Source organism: Coturnix japonica, chromosome 12 (assembly GCF_054131305.1).
Source record: "Coturnix japonica strain WE chromosome 12, WE-NBRP24, whole genome shotgun sequence".
Classification (NCBI taxonomy): Eukaryota; Metazoa; Chordata; class Aves; order Galliformes; family Phasianidae; genus Coturnix; species Coturnix japonica.
Window position 1 is genome coordinate 18,704,333 of NC_140674.1, and position 22,646 is coordinate 18,726,978.

The 22,646-nt window shown below is 45.1% G+C and overlaps 1 long non-coding RNA gene across 2 annotated transcripts; it reads left to right on the plus strand.

The window, feature by feature from the left end:
• The first annotated feature begins 15,142 nt into the window (after window positions 1-15,142).
• On the plus strand, window positions 15,143-21,986 carry LOC146758873 (uncharacterized). Of its 2 annotated transcripts, none has more exons than XR_014933502.1 (3): window positions 15,143-15,588; window positions 16,674-16,759; window positions 21,501-21,986. It is a non-coding gene; the product is annotated as an uncharacterized LOC146758873 (long non-coding RNA). The 2 variants fall into 2 exon arrangements; XR_014933503.1 differs by having other exon boundaries at window positions 15,143-15,509.
• Window positions 21,987-22,646: the final 660 nt, after the last annotated feature.

A 22,646-nucleotide genomic window follows, 5' to 3' on the forward strand; every position in this document is an offset into this window, starting at 1 on the left:
AGGCTTAACAGGTGTACATGGAAAAAATAATGCCTCCGTTCCAATGGAGCCCTGCTTTCCTCTTAGGACCCCCCGTCCTTGCAGCAGAGCTTTGCTTTCTGCCTCTTTCTTTCTGCCTTTCCCCAACAATCAGGGAAGGGTCAATCACAGCTCCAGGAAAACCAAGCTCCATTCCCTGCTGTCTGAGCACCCCTCTGCTGCTCTCTGAAACAAGAGGTTTGGGTTGATGGCACCTCAGGCTGAAGGATGCACCTTTTGATAAATGTAGCAAACTGCAGAGATTCGTGGCTCTTCTGCTTGAAATGAGAGTCCACAGGGACCTAATGCTGCAAAACAGCCCCAGTCATTCAGCAGCTGATGTCCTGCAGGAGGTGGGGCAGCAAGTAATAATGAGCAATTCAAATGCAAGGAGGCTCTGGTTATGCAGAGCAGAGGATACAATGTTGTGCTGTCACAGTACAGCAAATTAAAGCCGATCACAATCTGTCTCCAGGTTTACAGTTCTGTGTAATTCTGATGAATGCCAAAAGCTGCCCAGCCTGTGCATGGCCTCAGGTGCAGCTCTTTAAGGCTAAGTCCATTCTCCAAGGTGCACTTTAATGAAAGTGCTGATATGGAGCGGACATTAGCAGGCAACTTTTTGCATCACTGTGTGAAGCAGGGCTGACCTGGAGCCTTCACAGATGGGTCTGCTCATTTCTGAGCCCGTTCAGCCTCAGCAGCTCTGCAGACATGGACAGTCTGCCAATCATGATGGCAACCACAGGTTTGTGAGGAAATGATGTCACAACAGTAACTGGAATACCTTCAGAAAAGCTTCCATTAGCCAGCAGGGACTGAAAACCACTACCAATGAGGGCTGTGTTAGAAACAGTAGAAATGGCTGCATGGCATTACAAATTGCCACAGTTTGGATTTATAAAATGAATCTGGTTGGTGGTGCCACGCACTGCTCCAGGTGGACCTGAATAGGACTTGGCTCAGTGGAACACTCAGAGCGTTTTAACAGGTTAACACTGGCAAGTTTGTTTAATACACTGAGCTCAGTTCCTGTTGGCTAATGTTAATGTTGGCACAATTAGGCTGATGAAAACACTGTGCAGATGTCCTCTGGTGATCCAGTCCCTCCCCAACACTTGTAACTATCAGATAATAAACACTTTTTCCATGATTGTTCTGGTTGGTGATTCACTGCAGATTACTAAGCTAGTTCTCCTTTCCCTTTTGCAATGTGTCTGGGCTCCTTACCTAATTCAGTTCTTTCTTCTCAGCTGCTATTGGCTGGCCAAAGTTTCTTTGGACTCCTTGCTGCTGCTGCTGCTCACACAGCATGGACGGAGCTTCTACTGTCTGCCTTGCAGGACGGGGCAGTGATGCTCTGTGAGCACAGAGGAGTGCTAACAGGCACAGTCTCCTCTCTTTATTTTGAATAGTTACAAATAGTTCAGCTTGCTGTGTGGGTTTGTTTCTTTTCTTTTCTTTTCTTTTCTTTTCTTTTCTTTTCTTTTCTTTTCTTTTCTTTTCTTTTCTTTTCTTTTCTTTTCTTTTCTTTTCTTTTCTTTTCAGAAAGGTTTTTTCCCCTAGCTGAATTTGCCTTACTCCCATCAATGAGAAGGCCAGGATGGATGCTGGCTGCTCTGCTTGTCCCTGTATCTGCTCCCTTCCAGCTCAATGAGCAATTCAGAGGTTCTGGAGCAGTTCAGCACTTAGCAAAGGCCTCAATCCCCGGTGAGGAAAGTAGGCTATGATGTGTTGGAAGCAGTTTCAGTCCCCTGGCTACGTCTGGGCAGAGGAATGTGGGTTTTGCAGCGCTCAGACAGCTCCTCATTCTGGGTGTGATCTCTGCTCAGTGCCCAAGTCCCATACTTCTCTCTGGACATTTTATGGGAAGGAGATCTGTACACACGGGCCAGATGAAGGTCACAGTGTGGTGTAATTGGATTGGGTGAGAATAACAAAGGACCATCCAGAGGAATGTCCTCACAGCTCAGCTGAGGTGTCACCTGGTGGCAGCCCCTGTTGCCGATGGGGAGGAAGCCCTTGATGTGTTCTGCAGAAGCTGGGCCGCTCCCACAGAGCTGACTTGTGTTGTCAGCTGCTAGGGCATATTAAGTGAGAGCTTTCCCAGTGTTGCTCTTCCATGCAAGCCACTGCTCCAGTTGCCATAGGGATGGCTTGTGACTGCGGCTGGCGGGGATCTCAAGGCCATCTCTCCGGTGATGTGATGTCTGCTGTCAGTTAGTGAAAGCCCCCACTCATTTGCATTTCACAGATACAGCCGTGTTTATTGCCAGCAGATGAAAAGAATGATTTGTTTTACTTTATTCTTTTCTTGCAGGCTAGTTACTGTTGTATTTTATATTCTCCTTCAGTAGAAGTCAACACGAATCAAACCTAGAAACTCATCATCTGAGGCAAGGAACACAGTGCTGACCTTATCTCCAGACCAAAGTTGTCACAGAGATTTTCATGAAACATAAAGCTTAAGGAACTGAGCTGTGCATGGTGGGTGGCAGTGGTCAGCTTCTCACTGAATGCTGTTAGTCATTGCTATGCAGCAGAAATGAGGGAAGCAGCCTTTCTCCCCCTGCATTGTTTTAGCTCACAAAAACCTATGTTGACAGCATTGTTTCTTAATTTAAAAAGAGTTTTGAGCATGAGATGTGATAAATGTGAAGCTCTAAGGAGAGAAATGAATCTCGTCTTCCAAGGATAATCTAAACTGTGTGTGATTCATGTTTCATCAGACAGTTCTGGAGAGTTTGTCCTTATTTATTAAGCAATACCATCTAGATAGAACTATGAATAGAATATCCCCCTTTTCTATTCACTGTAACAACTCATCAGTACCACATCTGGCTCTGCAAGAGCTACATACCTGTGTGAGGACATCTACTGTCTCCTCTTATTGCACTAGGATGGGAAACAGGAGGTTTTGTCCTGGCAGCCTCAAGGAGGGAATGAATTTCCAGCTGATTCCTCCTCCCCAGTCATTAGCAAAGTGAAATTTCCTTCTGCAGAGCCACTGCACCCAGGACAGGAGGGACTGCCAGCCAGATCACAAGGCTGGAAAATGAAAAGTCAGGGATTTGCTGTTTCATTGTGCAGTGATTCTTCTTCACAAGGCACAGGAAAGGAGAGTGGACACGTATCCATCTGCCCTGTGGCATCCCTCCAGCACTGATACTGTAGGCATTGAGAATGTCAGTGCGGGAGAAAGTAATGGATCTTAATAACACCTCGTCCAGGAAAGGCTGAATGAGTTTCATAGCTGAGTGGTTTAGCTGAGTTCTTCCTGGAGGAAGAGTGCAAATTTACATCTGCTTTCTGTGAGAAGCTTTATGCTCCACCTAAGTATCTGAGGTGATGGAGCAGACAGTGTCAAACAAGAATGGATATTGCTGTTGATCTCTGAAACTATCAGACTTATTTCATATTAGTGCTTCAATTCAGTTTGGCAGAGAGGGGGGCTGCCTTCCATTGCCCACTCTGAGCATATTTCAGAAAGGCCCTGTCTCAACCGCAGAACTAGCAGTGCTTCCTGTCTGTGTGTTACATCCAAGCATTCAGCTTCCCATTGCCTTCCATTGTATTCTGGCCTCTGTGGGTAGGAAATGAAGGCATATTACTCTTTATTCAGGTTTCCAACTGAGCAAGACTGCAGGAAAAAATGCAAATATTTCACATACAGTCTACATATGACCACAGTCAGCTTGGCTCTATCCCTCTGGTGAAGACTGTTGTTATCATTTTCCTGCTGGTCATAATCCTTGTGTCCCCCATGTATCTTTTGTCACTTTCCTACTCCTTTGTTATCTTGGCTTTTTCCTCTCCATCTCCTGCTCCACCCTACTCTTTCCCTTGCTCCCCAGCCTTTACCATGCCCGTCATGGGGCTGAAAAATCCTAATGGGTACTGGAACCGGCAGGTCCTGCCAACAGGTGGGACAGTAAATAACTGATGCGCAGATAACAGCAGAGTCCTACTGTGTCACAACAGCCACATCACAAGGCAGAATCAAAAACCCACCATGTAACAAAGGCTCTGACACAAACACTGCCAAGGCTGAACAGAAGTGCTCCAAAACACCCACACTATCGAAAATGGCTTCTTCTGACTGATTTAGAAAGACAGGAAGCTTTCAGGTTTGACAAATGTAGCACTCTTGTCTGGGAGAAATACCATAGTTTACTACAGAGCTCGGAGCTGCACCAGATTGTGCTCCTGGTGCTGTCTGTGTGTGTTACATCCCTAAATCTGTGAGGCTCTTGTGAAAAGGAGACATACCGTAGAGTAAACATTTGTATAGCGTGTGACTCACACCGAAACAAAACTGTTCTGGCAATTACAGTCAGGAAAGCATCCTAAACACTCTTTGCCTTCAGTATCTCAGGATGCACAGCACAGGCTCAGCACCCCATGCATGGCTGCTGACCGCAGGCTTTGGGCTGCTCTCTGAACCCAGTTTGCACAGCGTTTAAATGGAACGCCTGGTCAAGGTGTTGCAACTTTCCACTGAGAGACTTCACATCAATCTGAGAGGTAGATTTACATTTCTAACCCCACTGAGCATTGATGCACTTGCTTTAAGTGCTCACAGACAAACCTGGGAAGCTGAGGGGCTCAGCGCCTCCTGATCTCACAGGGCTCTGTTCAGCAGACATTCACCAGCAGCTGGGAGCTTGGAGATACAGAATCCATTCTTTCCTTTCACGTTTGCCTACAGAGCTGTAAATGTCAAGGCCTTTCAAGTGCCCCTCAAACAAAACGAGTTAGTAAATCAGCAGAAGTGGCTCCGTACACACTCATGCGGTGCATGTTAAGCTACTGTACTTCATTCACTTCTTTATGCCGTGGCTCCGTGAGAAAAGAGCTTGCCGAGGCGCCGAGATGCCTTAGTCATTTTGTTTGTTTTTTCACATGGCTACTGTTCTTGTTTTGTTTTTCTCCAAAAGCTGCGTCAGATGTGCTTAGCATTCAACTCAACTAGATACATTGGATGAAAAGGCTATTTTCTCCTCACTGATGAAATATAATTGAACCCTCTTATAATGAACTCACATACCAAATAATGAAACTCCATTTGTGTGACCGGCGCTCTTTTCCGAACCCCTCGATTCCCATTCCCCAAAGGGAGTGCTTTATGTTCGCTTCCACCACTTGCTCTGAGATCACAGTTTGGCACACCAACTTCCCTCGAAAATGAAAGTTCTTCATTGTCTCTATGGTAGAGAGAAGCAAGTGTGAAAAAAGAAAATATAAAGAGTAGGAGCAATTGAATTAGTAACCAGTGCGTTTTTCCAAAAGCCACAGCCTGGCTTTGCAGAAGGAACTGTTTCTTTTGCATGGAGATTTTGCCCGTCCCCTCTTCCTCCTGTTTTATTTCCCATTCCACCACAACCCATGGATTAACTTCAACCTGTGGCAAGTTACTGACTACAGATTCTCCAGGAAGCTGCCAGTTTTGGCACAGCCCTGTAATGTGTTCCCTTGAAAACTGTGAGGGCCTTGTTAAGCGTCAGCGGAGCGTACGGCAAACATTTGTGTTGTGTCTGTGTGACTCCTGCTGAGATAAAGCTGTCCCCTCAGCTCAGATCTAGGGAGATGTCCCCAACCTCCAGTGTGGGTAACCCTCGTGGATAAGCAGCGTACTTGGCCACAAAGTCTTTCTGTGACGTCATGCGCGTATCTGGAGAATGTCACAAGCGCTTGTTGAAGATAAGGAAGAAGACTTGTCCCCAGACAGGGAAGATGTGGAAGGAAGGGTGGGCAGTGCTGCCTATGCATGATGGATTTTAGGAAAAACACATTTATCATACACTTATTCTGATCCAACTGCCCAAAGCCCGGCACTTGTGCTCCTCTGACCTCAGCACTGGGTGATCTGCTGTGCAAAGAAAACCAACCAACTGGGAAGACCTAGTTCTTAAGTGAGTGATGTGCTTTTGCTGAGGTACTACCAACAACTTGGGAGCTCTGACAAAAATTGGCTTAAACACCACTATGGCACCACTGCCAGCCCACTGGGTTCATCAGCCTGGGCAAAGCGTAACCCAGCAGTTCTTCACAGACCAAAGACAAGAAACTGACCTCAGTATTACCTCTACTATGCTGTGTGGTGGTCATTCTGGCATATGTTCCTATATTTACAGCCCAGCTTTCACTCAAAGCACCAAGAATGGTACTACTGGATCTGACTTACTTTTTCTGTTCCAAGAAATGTTAGCAAAGAAGAAAGTATTTTCTGTAGGCATGGACAGTAATTTTTGGAGGAAATAGTAACTTCAGTTCACAGGAAACTGCCAGCCTTTTTGTCCTACCAGCTGAAGGAGGCAGCTATGTGAGTGAATCCTGGCTGCTCATTAAAATTGCATTGTATCTCTGGATGCTGACAATCCGCATCTGTCAGACTGAAGATGAAAGTGGGTGCACCTTTGTCAAAGCACTGTGTAGGCTGAGGACAGCTGTTGTCAGTCTGTCTATGCTAATCTAAGAATGAAACTGAGATGGAGACAAGAACTGGTGAGGTGCCTGGGAGTTCATTGCTTCCTGATGTAGTCTAAAAAGCAAACAAGTCCTTGGGTGCTACCTCCAAACACCTGGGACCACAGGGAGACAGCACTAGGAGACCCACAAGATTCACCTGGCTTGCTGGCACTGGTTTCTAACCTGCTGTCAATCTGGGTTTCAGATAAGTATGATGCTGATCAAGTCCCTTCCTACTCTTCTCTTGCTTTGGAGGCTGCTGAGAGGTTGGAGCAGGCAAGTTTGCTACCAGCCTGGCAGACTGTGTTCTGGTCTGTGATTTATTGCTAACAGCTAGGGAAGAAGTTTGGAGGTCCTGCAGAGATTATGTGAATGTAAATGGGAGAGATTAGTGATGGAAGATGGTGACAATGCCTGGCAGCGAACTGTTGAGCAATGACCTGGTGGGGTCTTCACCCAGGAGTTTCCTGGCTCCTGTTTTTACTGCAGATAAATAGTGCTTCAGCAAAAATTGACTGCAACTTGTTGAGCTTCAGGCCAGAACAAGGCTGAGTCTCTCTGAATCAGTGCTACTGAAGGCCATCAAGCTGCTGATTGTCAATCAGCAGAGAACTGAAGTGTGGGGGTGAACAAATATTGTGTCTTTGGAGATAGATTAGCTGATGTCCTGCAGCCTGGTTTCTGTGGCTGCTGGTGCCTGCAGATGAGCTCCTTGCAGAAGCACAGCCTCCCACTGCTGCAGCAGGAGCTGGGAATTGGAGTGGCAGCTCTCACTGGCATTTCAAAGGAAATTACTTAACAGTGTAAGCTAAGTGAGGATGAAGGACTGTTGGTTATTGCGGTGATGAAGCTAATCCAGTCATAAGAAAGATAAAGGGTTGCTTAGCAATGCTTTAGTGATGACTAGCAATGCTTTACTAGGCTTTTACTGTTTACTGAGACTTTAATAGTGGCTCAGCAGGTTTTTAGTGTAGTGTTCTTACTATATCTGTAATGGTCTCTCCTCTTTGAGAAGCTGTCACGATCATCATATATAATGAACAGGAAGCAGTTGGAGAGCATTTGGTAGCTGATGGTGTGTTGATTTTTGGCTCGACCTTGTTAAGATTCCATATCTCTACCTTTCCTTTCCCTAGGAGTTCTTAAATTAGCCACAGAGATTAGATTATTGAAGTGCTTTTCATACAAATGCCTCCTGGTCTGTTTATTTTTCCTAAACCACTCCTTGTCCATGTGGAAGCTCATTTCTGGTGCATGAAGGAGAGGTGTTCTGAGGAAGTGATGGGCTGAACCAGAGTCACATCTCAGAAAGCTGAGTTATGGTCTTGTCTAAAGCCCTTTAACAGAGCAAGATGTAGATTGTTCCATTTAATATTTCTTACTAGAATACCTATTAAGTCTCCTTAATGGAAGAAGCCTGCTGTGTAGTGTATTCACATAATTTCCAGAAAATGATAGGGACATGTGGGCTGAGTGCTCTATTCGTGCTTTTATGCATTCAGCTGAAAAACATAAGCATGCACCAAAGAAGTAGCTCCTCCTCTTATCTAATGAAGTATCTCAGTTGTGCCTGCCACTGTGGAAAACATACAGTAATATTCTTCCTTTTTTTCAGGGGTGGGGAGAGGGAAGGAAAGCACATTAAGGATGACAAGTGCATCTGGATTCTTTAAGTATCCCTCTGGCTGTATCTATGCTTTGGAGTTGATGGAATCAAGAGAACCAGTAACTACACAGCAATCTCCAGCACAACATGGCTCATGCTTTAACGGTGTCTGGTGAATACTGCGCAGCCAGGCACATTCACACAGCTCCATTTCACAGCCTGGATGAGACCTGCGAGTCCCACCAGCCTGGTGGCTCAGCATACTTAGCATTGAACTGAACAGGGATCCTGCAGCAGGGAGCCATCACCTTTGTTCCAGATGTGGGACACAAGCTGGTGTGGTTTTGTGGGCCTTCCAAGAAGCTGAGTCCGTTCCCTCTGACTCAGTGAGCTGTACAGTTGGCTCAGCTGCCAGCAGTGCTCCTGGTGCAGGCAGTCATGCTAACTGCTCTGTCATCCATTTGGCCCTGGCCTGAATCACCTTGGGGAGGATTTGACCAGGCAATGTGGAGCACGAAGTGAGCTCCAGCCTTTGGTGTTCCTGGAGGGGAAATGATGATAGTACTTTCTCCTGAGCTTCAGTGAAATGGATGGTCCACACAAATAACACTAATGTGGACAGGAGGAATGGAAATAGACTTTGAAGCTGAAATGTGTACTGAAGTTGTTCCCAAATGTGTTATTAATAATGCCCCAAAATTCAGTTCAGAAACCACTGACTGGCTGATGTCTCTAGATGTGAGTGTTGTCCCCTAAAATCATGACTAGACAAAAACAATGTAGATGAATGTCACCTGTGATCCCTTTTCACTGCTGTCAATTGGAGCCTAGAGCAGAGCTCAGAATTAATGAGCTATTAGTATTTACTCTCCATAAGAATCCCTCAGTCTCTGAAAATGGGAAAGCCCCTGGGGAAGGGGTGCCAGTTGTTCATCTGGCCATGATGATTGAGGACTGCTTTAACAGTGCCATGGAGCTGGTAGTTAATGATGTGAGCTTGGTATGTAAACACAGCTATTTCACTATTCATTGTGGGTATTTTAAGGTATTTATTTAATTATCTGGGGAAGTCCTTCAGCACAGCTATTTCTGCAGGTCTGCTTTTAGGGATATGCATGAAATTAAGTACTTTTTGGTGCCTTCTTGGCGTGTGTAGATTAATAAAATGTGGTACATTCACATATATTCATTTTTTCCAAGCATATTCTCTTTCAGTGGTCCTCAGTGGATGCATACGTTTGAAGCTGAGGATTTATCTGAGGCTCTTCTACTTCTCTGCTCTATTTGACTGCAGCCAGTCCATAATACTTATCACCTGAAGGTAAGACTGAACTTATAGCTATAAGACTGAGCTTATAGCTATGAGAGGTGGGGAACCTATAAGAGAGACTTGCATGTTCCCTGTAAAAATAAGCCTCCACCTGGGGAGCAAAGCAACAATGTCACACTCCATAAAACAAAAACAAATGTAGGTTAGGTCTTCTGGTGTGAGCCTTCTCCTGGGAAATAAGCTGCGATAATCTGGGAGCTTGCACTTGGCAGAGGTGAGCAAAAGGAGTGTTTGCAGTCGTGCCAAGCTCAGACTCCATTTGGGGCCTGGGGCTTGTTTTTCCATTCTTTGTGCTCCCTGGAGATGTAAAAAGAAGACAGATTTGGGCCTGGCATGGTGGTGGCAAAAAGCATTACTATGCCTTGTGTGTGAGAGCCAGGCAGCACTGTGCTCCTTGTTCCAGCTCACTGGGTGCTGGGTTCAGAAGCTGTTGTCATTTTTTGTTACAAAAAAGAAAAGGGGGGATGGTGGGGCTGAGCTCCTCCCAAGTGTTTTAGGAAGGAACTGAGAGGAATGTGGAGGATGTGATATTTTCAAGAGAAAGGAGGTGAGGATGGAATGCTCTCACAGTGTTCCCTTTTCACAGGCATCTCCTGCCTGCAGAGTGAGGAATGAGCTTCAGAGCAGAGGATTAGATTTGTAAAGAGGGATTTTAATCCCACGTAGGTAGGAAAATATGTTTGAGTATCTGTTGTTTATCTAGCTCTTCATATTCTTAGCACTAGCCATACCTGCCTTGGAGCTGGTCTACCACCACATGCATACCTTGTACTTTTGCACTGCAGTTGGCAGTGTGGGCAGGTGGTCATGGGCTGGGTAGCTGGGGTGGCTTAGGGAGCTGAGTTGTCTTCTGGGTCTGAGATCCCATACATGGGCTGGGCATTGGCTAAACTGGAGTCAATGTAGGAGACTTTAGTAGGGCGGGAGGTGTATCCTGCTTGTAACTTGAAGGGAAAAAGAATCATATTTCAGCTTTGCAAATTGATTATTTAATCAGCCTGTGCAGGAGATGTTTTTCCATGGAAGCCTGTTCAGACAACAGAGGAATTAAAGTGACTGAAAGAGTTTTCAGAAGATGTGTGATATTGCCAATGTGGAAACTTATTCTGAGTGTATAACCCTTGTTTCAAAGGCACTTCAAGCATCAGCTTCATCAGATCCTTCCTCATCAGCTGCTGCCTTCAAAGGAAGGGTATGATTTAAGAAAACATGGTGATTACTTTTCTTTGATCTTTTCCAGTAAAACTTCTTGGGTCTTTTTTTGTCTTCCTTTTGTAGTATTCCACACAGTCTGCCACACTCACTTACAGATAACTGGAAACTAATCCAGGAACAAATAAGAACCAGTTTAAAAACATAATCATTTTTTATCATATCAGATGGCAACTCTTGTATAGCCGTAAAAGTAGGCAAACACCGTTTCCTTTCATGTGGTTTGACTTCAGCTTTAGCTACCCTGAAGGCAAAAGATCTTTACTGCTGACCAGGATTTGCAGTAGAGTCGGATGTTAAAACAAAGCAGGAAGGAGTTTGTCAATAATAAATCATAAGCAGGTGTCCTGGGGAGGGAAAGGTTGAAGGGACTTCAATAATGCCTTCTTCTCAGTTATTAGTACCTGCACAGTAAGATTGATGTCTGATTTCCAAAGTGATCAAAAGAAAAAACCTGAGAAACCATCCAAAGCAAATGGCCCAGGGGCAAAAGGGTGGGCTGTGCAAGGCTGGGGTGCTGCTGTCTGTGCTCTCCTCCTGGTACAGTGAACAGGATTTTGGTATGAGTAACATATCTAGTGCTAGAATTACTTAATAAACATAAAATACCTGTGCCTTGGTGCTGTAGCACTGATTATATCCTGATTTCAGCTGTTGTGGTGGCATCATGGCTTTGAAGAGCTGGCAGCTTGGCAGGGTTGACTGGAGTTGCTGTAGCAAAGTCTTCATTAGATCTGCTGCAGTGTTGATCAGCATTGCCTCACTTGCTGGCAATGGTGGCTCAGTAAGGAAGTGTACTGAACTGAAATAGGAATTATAACACTCATAGCAAAGATACTCTCGTATGCTTGCTGCCTGTGCAAGTAGTTGTTGACCAGAAGACCAAGAGATGAAACAGGAGATGGGACAGGAGTGTGCTGATCACCTGCTGTGAAGCACTCCCTTGATTCAGCTGGGCAGACATCACCCACTGTAATTTTGCCTGACTGGTGATTACAGGTTTAGGCTTTAACTCTGCTGTCTGCTCTGCGTGCTGATGGACACCTGCATCAAGTGCAGCCCAGTGAGAGGAGGAACCTGAGCTCAGAAGTGTCTGTTTTCTGAAAGGACCCAAATTCTTCCAAACTGATCTGACAGAACTCTCTAAGTATGTCCAAGCTTTGTAAAGTGATAGTTCAAGACTGGTTAAACAAGACCACTGAATTCCACTACTGATTCCAAAACTGAGTACCAGTGTTTACATCAATACTATATAGTATTTCCATGGAGGTAAGAAACTAGTTGAATCATGAAAAGTGAAACTGTAACATACTTACGTAGGTCATTAGCTATCAGGGTTGCCAGACTTCCCTTGTCTGGAAGAGATAGTATCTTGGCTTGGACCACAGTTATTGTCTCTCTGGGCAGAAAGACTTCAGGAGGCTCGGTTGGCTGAAGCAGCAAGGAACTTTCCATTTCTTGTTAGGAGCTAGTGGATGAAAAACCTAAGCAGCAGGATAAGGGACTAAAGAATGATGCTGACTCTGAGCCATACGCTGAAGAGAGGGGAGTAAACTAGGGGAAAAAACAGCAACAGTTGTGATCTGGGGAGACTGAATGAGAAGAGTCGTGGGCTGTTTTACAGGGAAATCAAAGTTAAGGCTGGTCAACAGTTGGTAACAACATGGAGAGCAATGTTGTGAGATGCAAGAAAGATTTTGACATGGTTCTATAATGCACCTGGAAGGTATTTTATTTGAAAATTCTTTCCTGTTGACAGGTAAATTATTTAAACTTCCATTCTACACAAAGCTCCCTGCAGTCAGTCACTGTCCTGTGCAGGTGTTAAGGCTGATGTTAGGCCTGCAGATTTCTATTATCACTCACATATTTTTGGCTTATCTTTCTGTTGTAATTTTAAATAAACGCTTTCTTTTAAGTACGTTGGAGGTTAACAGGATGTCAATACACAAAGCAAACTTTCTTAATGTCTGCATAAAGCTTCTGTTATTTCTATTTACCCCAGCGCCAAACTGAAAGATGTTTCTGCTCACGCAGAATCCCCACACCCAGATGGGTAAAATCAGTCAACGCTCTTCCACCGGCTGCTGGGATATTGGGTCAGCCAACCCTGGTTCCCTTCAGATCATGTAAGTGTGGAACAGTTTGGCCCCCCTTGGTAATCTGGAAGCCATGTTTGGAAAAGCTCTTTTTAGAGCTAATTCACTGCTTTTTCTGGTGTTTATAGCTATTGAGCAGATTAATATCGGTAAATATTAATAGGGTCATCTGGAAAGAAATAGGTGCTCAAGCTATTGCCAGCAAACCACTTATGCACATGCTTGGAGATGAGCACTCATACTATGGTAAATGGAATTGCTCATAAGCATGGTGTTGACTTTGTTTAGGGTTTCTGGATTTGGAGAGACTTACGGAACTCATTGCTTAACGAACGGAAATTAGATCCTAATATGAGAATAGACTTTCATGAAATAAAATTAAAAGCTACTAAAAGGCAAAAGTCAGGATGAGAGAGGAAATAATCTAATTTGAATGGCATTCATAACTCCAAGAAAAGGCCCCAAATTCCTTTCCTGTCTTCTGACCTGCTCACTTTAAAACACTCAGGCAGGCTGGCTCAGTGCACTGGGAAGCAGTGTGTGGTGTCTGGGTGGACTATACCAGAGAAGAAGGCAGGAAGGACTCTTATCATGCTGAGCAGGTCTAAATAAGAATTTGACTGAAGCAGTTTGTACCTTAGAGTGAGGTTGCTCACTAGGAAGCGGTGAGCAGATCTGCGTGTAGTGAGTGGTTATTTCATGCGCATCTCAATCTTGTTGGATCTGGAAGTATCCAGATGAAGAATTATAGAGCCGTTTTGGATGTAGTTACAGCAATGCTTGGAGAGAGAGAATCTGGATAAAAGCACGTCTGACCTTCTCTTGCCAGGAATAATCCAGGAGTTTGCAACAGCTAAAACAGGTTCTTGTTTAATATGTGACTTTGTCCCCAGGAGGAAGATGCATGAGATGTTAAAATGTTCTTAATGCTCTTTCTCCCTTTCCAAAAAGGAACATTGAGAACTCACTGCTGTGCTGAAGTATATCAATATAAAAACAGGGAGTTTTCCAGACAAGTCCAGTACAAACTGACAGGATTCCCACTCTTCTCAGAGGATGCGACATAATCCTACCCCTTGGTTTGGCCAGTGTTGTTCTTTTTCATGGGGTGATGTGTCCCCAGCTCAGTGGGAGAGCAGTACACTCTGGCATTTCTCTATAAAGCAAAATTGGCACAAAGAGGAGAAATAAATTATCAGATCTTGGATGCAAATTCTCCTTTGGATTAAAAATGGATAGGTTCTACTCTTGAGAAAGGAGAGAAGGCAAGTAGGGAAGGGCTGAGATTGCGGCTGATGGAGCAGTGCTCCTGCTAAAAGTGATTTGCAGTGTCAGGCCTTTAACCAACCCATTAAAGCCTGATCTGTGCTGTGCCTTGGGGAAGGAGTGCCAGCTGTTCACCTGGCCACGATGATGGGGAAAGGGGCCTGCACTGCTCTATGTGCAAATGGGTATTTATATGGGGAGAGCTGTGATGTTTGGCAAGCAAGTGCATGCAATTTAAGGTTACCTGTAGGCCTCTGTTGCTCGTTCTGTGGGGTTGTTTTTTTTTTAATGGCTATTTAATTGCACGTTGCTCAGTGCTAAATGAGCATAAGTTGCATGAACAACCACAGCAACGTGAATGCCGCTGCCTCTGAGATAAAGGACTGTGTTTGAGAAACAAGTGCCTAGCTAACAATACCACAGGTCTCATGCATTTCTTAGTCTGCACTTTATCTCTGATAAAAAGGGAAGAAATGGGCTAGTTCTTAAAAATAAACCCAAAAGCATTTTAAAGACCTTTTCCCCTTTTCTATTCTTTTCCCAGGTTGCAAAAATAACATCCAGTAATGAAATGAAAACAAGCTGAATGGCTGCATTGAGCGGAGGAGGGCAGAGGTAGTCTCAGACAGCTGGAGCATGTCTGGGCCAGTGTCTCGCTGCTTTTCTCCCTGCTAGTTCAGTGCCACTCCAGGAATGCAGACAATGCTGGCTACGGCTGCTTCGTATTTGATTTCCACACTTAAATTGTGCTTGTTAAGTAAAACCCCATTGTCAGGCTGGCAGGCGGCCACACTCCCTCCCCAGTCTTGCCTCCTAGCTTCTATGGTTGGGTGCTCAGAGCCATGTAACAAAGATCAGGTCTCGCTGTTCTGGTGCAGCTTGTAGCATCACAACAAAACTGTTTGGCCCTCATCAATCTGTGTCTGAGGGCAGGCAGAAGCCCTGTAGGGAAGCAACAGGGTTTGGAATGGCCTCAGCTGGGTGCTGGGTGAGGTGTAGGCAGTGCTGAGATGCCCTGAGAGCAGTGGTGCTCCTGGGCTCTGTGGGATCATTAGGTCAGGGTGGAGCATTCAGCAGTTGTAGGATTTGCTGGTAGGGTCCATGGGTGGTGACAGTGCAGGGCAGGCAGAGAAACCCTGCAGACTGGAAGCAGAGCAGTGGCTGTGCTCGTAACAAAGGATCGCTTCATACCCTCTGGGAAATACCAGGCAGGGCATGAAAATTATGGATAATATTAATAAAGCTGAGAGGATTACTAAATCCAACAGCTGTCCAGCCCTTCATGCAAGCACTTCTGGTCCTTCCGCCCCCTCACAAGCTGGTGTTGTGGCTCAATGTGTGCCATTGCCTGGGCAATGCTCAGTCAGCACCAGTGGCATTGAGGCAGGCAGGGCTGCATCCCTGGAGGATGGCTGCAATGTCATGGTGGGGAGTAGCAGTGTTCTGACAGCAGATCCTTCAACTGCCCCAGAGGAGCTCACTTCTGGACTGTAGTCGTGGAAACAGCTACGTGAGTGGATTCAGGACTGGCTCCAGACAAAGTTAAAGGGGGGGGAAAAAGCCCCAAGGGACTACTGCAAGTGAGAAAGGTGATGTTTTCCTCAGCAGAATGAGGTTTGGGGATGTCTGGAGCAGCAGCAAGACCTCCAGCTGCTGAGATGGATGCTGTGCTTCCTGCCAGCAGCTGGGCTGGTTCTGCTCTAGGCTGCCCTAACTCCTGTCCATCCACCTCCTCCTCTCATCTCACGTTGTCAGGGTGCTGCTGTCAGGCTTGACCACTAACCTGTGATGGGCTCTTCTGCTCAGGGAGCAGAGCTGTGCCCACGTGGCCTTTAACTCTGCATGTTAATACCAGTGCAGCATTCACGTTGAAGGCAAACCTTCAGGTTCTGCTTTCCTTAACAGCCAAAAGCAAACTGTATTATTTCTGTAAAGTCTTGATTGGCCCTTGAAATCAGAGGCCCTGACTATGTGTGCTGCAAGTTTGCCCTTTCAGTTGGAATGATGGTAGGATATCAAGGGTAAAAAGGGCCATGCTGCTATTTCATGATGTTATTTAAACATTGAATGAGGTGCATGGCTTCAAGGGAGCCACTGGAGCATGGATGTGGTGCAAGTGCTTCCAAAACCTGTCCTTCTGCATCCATGCTGCCCTACTGGCAATGGGTGCAGCACCAGGGGAACATCCCACCTTCCCAATTGATGCTTGTGTTGAAGTGCCCCAGCTGGATCAGACTCACTTGGAGCAGAAGATGTGCAGAACATGGGCAGACTTGAGCACAGGTCAGGTGTTTGCTGGGCTGGGTGGTATCACTCAGTGTGATCTGGGGGGCAGAATCATGTAGACATTACAGTATAGGCCCTAGAGAAGACATGCAATGGCAACAGCAAGCTGCAGTGAGGCTCCTGTGATGCTCAGCATGCCTGAGGCAAAACTGCCCCCACTGAAATGGAGACAAAAGTGTTTTATCACTTCTGTGACCTTGAACTTTTAAGCTCAATATTCTTGCATTTCTTTGTATTTCCAGCTTGGGAAAAGAAAAATAGTTTTTTTATTTTCAGTCTCCTTGATGTGTGTCCAAAAAGAGAAGTGATGGTAGGGAAAACTTAGGAGATAAGTGTCCTGAGCTTATTAATGAAAAAATGTGAGTTTTTGTTGTTGTTGTTCTTACAGGGACGGCAAAGTCGGTGAGAACTTCTTACTAATGTACTGGAAGGATAAATGGGAACACTTTTATTTTAGCGGTTGTCACAGAGCATGTAAGTACAGCGGGTGGCCTTCTGAGCTTAAGCTACATGCTTGACTAACAAAGTTCCTCATTATTAAACAGAAAATGTGATAGGAACTGGCAGAACCACTGTGCTGCTGGGACAGTTAATGTGCACCCTCTGGAAGCCCTGCACAGTATATTTGATCCACAATATGAGCAGGAAAAGTGCTTTTCCTTTTGATTGCCTTGTTGATATTAAGTCTGTTGTTCCCCTACTGCCTCCTGTGTGTGACAGTGCACAGAATAACAACATTGCCATGTCCATTCCATCAGCCATATGGATGAGAGTACCAGCAAGAACAGCCTGCAGAGGAAGCAGGCAGTAACACATGAGAACTGACGATGCAGCAGGCCAATAAAAATGGCTTTATGCCTCTCCATGTGCTGCCCCTGAACTGCCTTGGGGCACTTGCAAGGAATGCCCCCCCCCCCATTGGGGGATGTCAGCAAAGCCACCCTGCTGGCACTGAGTGCTTGCACTGACTGGGCTTGGGGCTCTTGCCCTGACAAGCCTGGGGATCAGGGAAGGAGTCTGAGATGGGAGGATCCAAAGGGAACCCCAGGCAGCAGAGCAAGGTTATTTTAAGGTCCGCTTCACTCTGTCATCACTCCACGTAAGCAACGTGTTTGGATTCAGTTATTCATCCAAAGTGCTGTCAAAGGCACGGCAGAGACTTGCTTTACTCACCAGGTCTCCATCAGGGTAGGGTGCCTTTATTTCAGAACCAATTCTGACTGGGGAAGAATGTCTGTATTTTTTTTATGATCAGACATAAACTTTCATTCATTTAAATGCACCAGCAGTGACTCTAGCTTCCAGTGACTGATCTGTTTCACAGTGTGAGCATCTTGGGCCCACATGTAACTTAGCTCCACGTTTCGGGGTGGTGAATGGAAAGAAGAACTGAAGATGTGCTAAAAGCAAATCTGTCTACGAGAACGCAGAAAACAGCACGATCTGGGCTGTGCCTTCTGCTGCAACATAGCAGAGCATGGACACTGATCCAGGGCCTTGAGCAATAGAGTCCTGTGGTTTGGTTTCCCTTCTGGCACACTAATTGCATTAGGATCTAGGTTTATTCATGGCACTTTCCACTTATGATTTAGGGAATTTGAAGAATACTGTTCTTGAGGCTGAGCCTGAAGTTATAATCTTGGCATATCCATACCATCAAATTCCCGTGGATAAAAGCAGAAACATCTGGATTCGTGAGTGGATGTTGGCTAGATCCACCAGGAAAAAAAGCCTTCAAGGGATACTAGAGGGTTCTAGCCAGGATAAATAATACAACAAAATAAGAGTGCTATTAAGAGTAATTGTAATGCAAAAGCCCTTTTCACAATCTGCTTTTCCAGCTAAGAGCCCTTCAATTTACACTTAGTGCACATGTGGCTCCTGGAACAAAGAAAAAGCTGAAGAAGGATGAAAGCAACACAGATTATTCAGCATCGCTGGTTTAGCTCCAGGCACATCATTTAAATGAGTAGATGATCAGTTTCCAGTTTTAAATACTCTGGCAAGAAATTTTATTCTCTATCCCGAAGTTGGATGTGCTTAAAGCTGTTCTTTTTCTTTATTTTTTTAAGCAGCTTTGCCTTTTTGTTGTATTCCTTAAGGTGAGACAATGAAAGGGTTCTTTTTGGGTCACCTGAATTGTGGGACTGGATGCACAGGCTGACTGTATTCCAAGGGGTCCGTGTCCCATCTCTCAGCCTAGGGGGACCTCAGGATTGGAGAACAGCTACTCCTTTCCCTCATCCCCCCTGGAAGGCCAGGGGCCCTGCCTTGCCTAGCCAGACATCAAACCCGAGCTGGGCAGCACCTGAAGTTGAGGGAAGTGGTTGTAGCAGCTGCGTTCTACATACCTGCAAGCCTCTTTGGTTGCACCGCTTGTGGGTGAAAACTTCATCAGTGAGGCCTTCTCCTATCCTTTCTTCTTGTTCTCATCCTCTCTGTGCTGAATGGCTGAATGGCTCCTGAGGAGCTGTTCTTGTAGGTGTTTTTCCACAGAGAGGCTTTCAGTTGTTCCCTGCAGTGATGGCTCCTGTTGTGGTGTACTGCCAATAATTAATGCACCCTAAAGACTGCCATGGGGCTCTGCATGGTGTACAAATGTTTGGGGCTGGGCAATACTCAAAGCACGACTGCAAATAGCAGTGATGTGCAAATGACCGTGTTTACACTGCCTTATGTTTCATATGAGGAATAATCTTAATTGCACTGTAAGGAGTGGGAGTTTGGCCTTAAATAGCCTCAATGCATCCAGGAAAGCCATTAAAAGTGTGCCCCAGTATTTCTTAGGACGTTATGCTCAGCAGATATTTGTTATTGTTATTTAATTTATTGTCAACATCTGTCGCTGCTGCTGCATATGGGCTGGCACCCACCATCAGGTCATTGTGTTCTGTTCGCATGACGTAGCATCATGACTGCCAATGCAAAATGAGGAGGTGAATCTTCTCGTAGATGTTTGAAAATATTTGGTTCAGATCAGCTTCTATCACTGCTGCTGACCACATTTGTCGTGGTATTCCTCCCCCCAGCCTGAAGTGGGCAAAGAGATCTGCTGAAACCGTGGGGTTCTTGGTTGGAAGCAAACAGCCTCAGAAGCTGAGGAATGAAGCAGAGCTAAACTTGGAATCTCAGATAGGAAAATATCTCTATCTTCAGCACTCCTGTTTTTTTTTCTTTTGCTCTGCACAACACACACCTTGGTTTGCAAGGCTGTTTGCAGATCGCACCAACTCAAAGAAGGCTTTGGTTTGTGGAGAAAGAAGGCTTTGATGTCTTCAGTAAACAAATAGCAGTGTTAATAGATCTTCAGTTCATGCTAGCAGGCTGCAAACAGCAATGTTTGAAGAAAAATAAACATCCTGAGGTTGATGGAAGGGTAGGAAGGGCATAAAGTACTATTGTCAAATCCTTGGTATGAGCCCATCAGGAATGTCAGAAATGAAAATGCCAAGAAAAAAAGCTGTCGTTACTTTTTCTCTCCTTCTGGATCAGAAGGAAAATAAACTGGTGCATGGTTTACCGGCCACGCAGTGGGGATAAATGGGTATAAAACCCCATGGCTAAATCATTACCACTCAAATCACGAGAACGCTACAACAACGCTGAGCATTGCCTAGAGGTCTTGCCCTCCCACCATATGGGGAGACAACTCACCCTTCCTGCAGCCCCTTTCTGTCCCAGCTCAGAGCTTCACCTGCCACCTCATCCCCTATTCCTGATCCACACTGGAGCAGTGCAGCCAGCACTGCCATGAGGAGGTGCAGGCATGTGTCTGCTCACGGTAAGGGTGGGAATTTCACAGCCTGTGGCTGCCTGAACTTTTGCTCTCTGAGACTCATCGTGCTCATCTCATTGCATCACGTAAAACATAGCTTGGGAAATGAAACAAAGCAAAGAGCTCAACAGTGATCTCAGTCATGACAGCATAGCCCTGGGGGTGTTAATTTACACTTACACCATTTTGATAATCCAGATTAGGTTCAGAATGAGAAAGTTTGGGTTTTCTCTGTAAAGGGAAATAAAAACTCAGCAGGTCATGATAATAATAAATGCACCAATATTTACTGCAAATTAGAGCTAACCAAGAGCCACCAGCAGCCTCTCACTTGAGTTTCATGTAATTCTATGCATTTATCACTTTAAAAAGACTTCAGAGGATCTAAAAAATAAGTAATTTAGACGTAGCTGATTTTTTAAGTCTCTCTAATATCACTGACATCTTCCCTTCGATAAAGCTTTTTGTCTGCTTGCCAAAGCTCCATTCCGAATAGGACTGGCAACATTCTATCCAACAAACCAGAAGATAAAAGAAAAGGGAAAAAAAGCAAAAAATTCAGAAATAAAATGCTCATAATCCCCAAGGTAATAAATATTCCTCTCATTACTTCATACAAGTTCTTTGCTGTCATTGTGAGCCTCTGTCTGCTGGATTCACAGCAAAAGAGGCAGGGATGTTTCCTAATGAGCAGGAGCTCCTTAGAGACCTTGGTCATAGTATGTGAGAACTGCTTACCTGGCCACATAAAGCACGACTCTGTTTATCTTCAGATGTTCCTGAAGTTACAGAAGTTACTACAGTGTATTCAATAAGGCCCCTTCACTCCCAGGAATATGCTTTATATATATATATATATATACAAATCAGAACTGTTGCACTTCTAGCTCAGAAAGCCCATCCCATGATTCCTGTGTGTGGTGTGTGTTCCTTCCAATAGCGTGGGCCCTTGCTATCAAATAGTCTTCCACTTCTAGTTTAATTATAACACAATTAGCAAGGCTTTCGATTCTGTTAAATATGCACAAGCTTCTACTAAATTAATATTAATCTCCATTCAGTGTGCAAGTCACTGTGGAAAATTACATGTTATTGACTCAGGAATGCGACTTGGAGGATGACTTCATGTTCATGGATGAACGTATTGGGATGCCAGATGCGCCAGTGCCTGACCCCTTTAGAGGCTACCAGAGATCACATGTAGCTTTAAAATGTAATTTCATGCATGCAGAAAGAAGAAAGCCTAATTGCTTTGTTACTTAGCTCTCCGTTTAATTTGGGTAGGGTCTGTCTTTAATAACTGTGTCCCCAAAACAAATTATGTAATGGTGTTCCGTACACTTGTGCTCTTCCTCTCCTCCCAGTGCATTCCATGCACCTACACAGTCGTGCTAATTAGCTCGCATAATAAACTTAAACGTGGCACCAATCTGTTCGCAGGGCGTTGCCAGACGGAGCCGGATTTGGAAAGCGGCCATTAGTGGATGTTTGGTTTGAAACAAACCCCACGGATGTTACTGGATCGAGAACAGCACAGAATCCATAACGGGAGTTGGAATTGAAGGAGACAAATGATTTGGCTTCAATAGCCCTTAATGACCTCCCGGGAGGAGCTGTGCAGCACTGAGGCCATGGCTGTGGTGCTCCCAGAAATGCCAGTTCCCTGTGTGCGCATCTCATCCAAGCGCTGCATATGAGCACTGGAGCTTCCAGCTATATCCCTGATCAACACTAGATGTTGCTGTGCTGCTACTCATATCACCTATACATTAGCCAGGCTTTTAAATGCTATTTACTGCCATTTCCTCTTTCCTGTTTCTGCTATTCACACTGTTCAGGATGTTGATCTGCTACTTTAATGTTCATTCTGTTTTATTTCTGCAATATGAAGTCCATAACCCACTTGAATGTACACGTGAAAACTTTATGAGCAACAAACAGACACTTGTAAGTGATAAAGTGAAGCAGCTCCTATATTTATGTCAAATATTTACTTAAACTCTGCTTCTGGATTTTTTTGCAATCCGAGGGGAATGACATCGTCAGCAGGACAGTTCTGGGAATGCACTGACAACTGCAAGGCTGTGGATGGATGCTTGTTTATAAGGGGGGGAGGGGGAAAATATACCAAAAAACTGTTTAGCCCTGCTGGGTTTCAGCCTTTCTACTCCCACATGCTTGAGTGGGAGAAAGGACAAATCTTAGGACGTTGATTTCCCCATGGCAACAGCAAACGGAAATTACTTTAACCCCATCTAGTGACAGATGACTCATTGCTCAGCCTGCTGCTATTTTCCAAGCTCTAAAACAATACAGCTGCAAAGAAAAGGCCAGCCTATATTATCTCATAGGCTGAGTGCCGGGGCGTGTGGGAGAGGGCAATTCTTGGCTGCCTTTTTGTCACAGAGAGGAAGAGCCAGAGCCTTTTGGTGACGTTGCACAGCACAACAACTGTCCTATGTGCTCCCCGTGCGCTGTCAGTGGGTGTCCCATAGTGTTCATCTCTCCAGTGGGGTGACTTTAAGTAACGGTGTGCCACAGACTCTGTATGTGATGGATTTGTCCACAAATGCAGTTTTCTGAGGG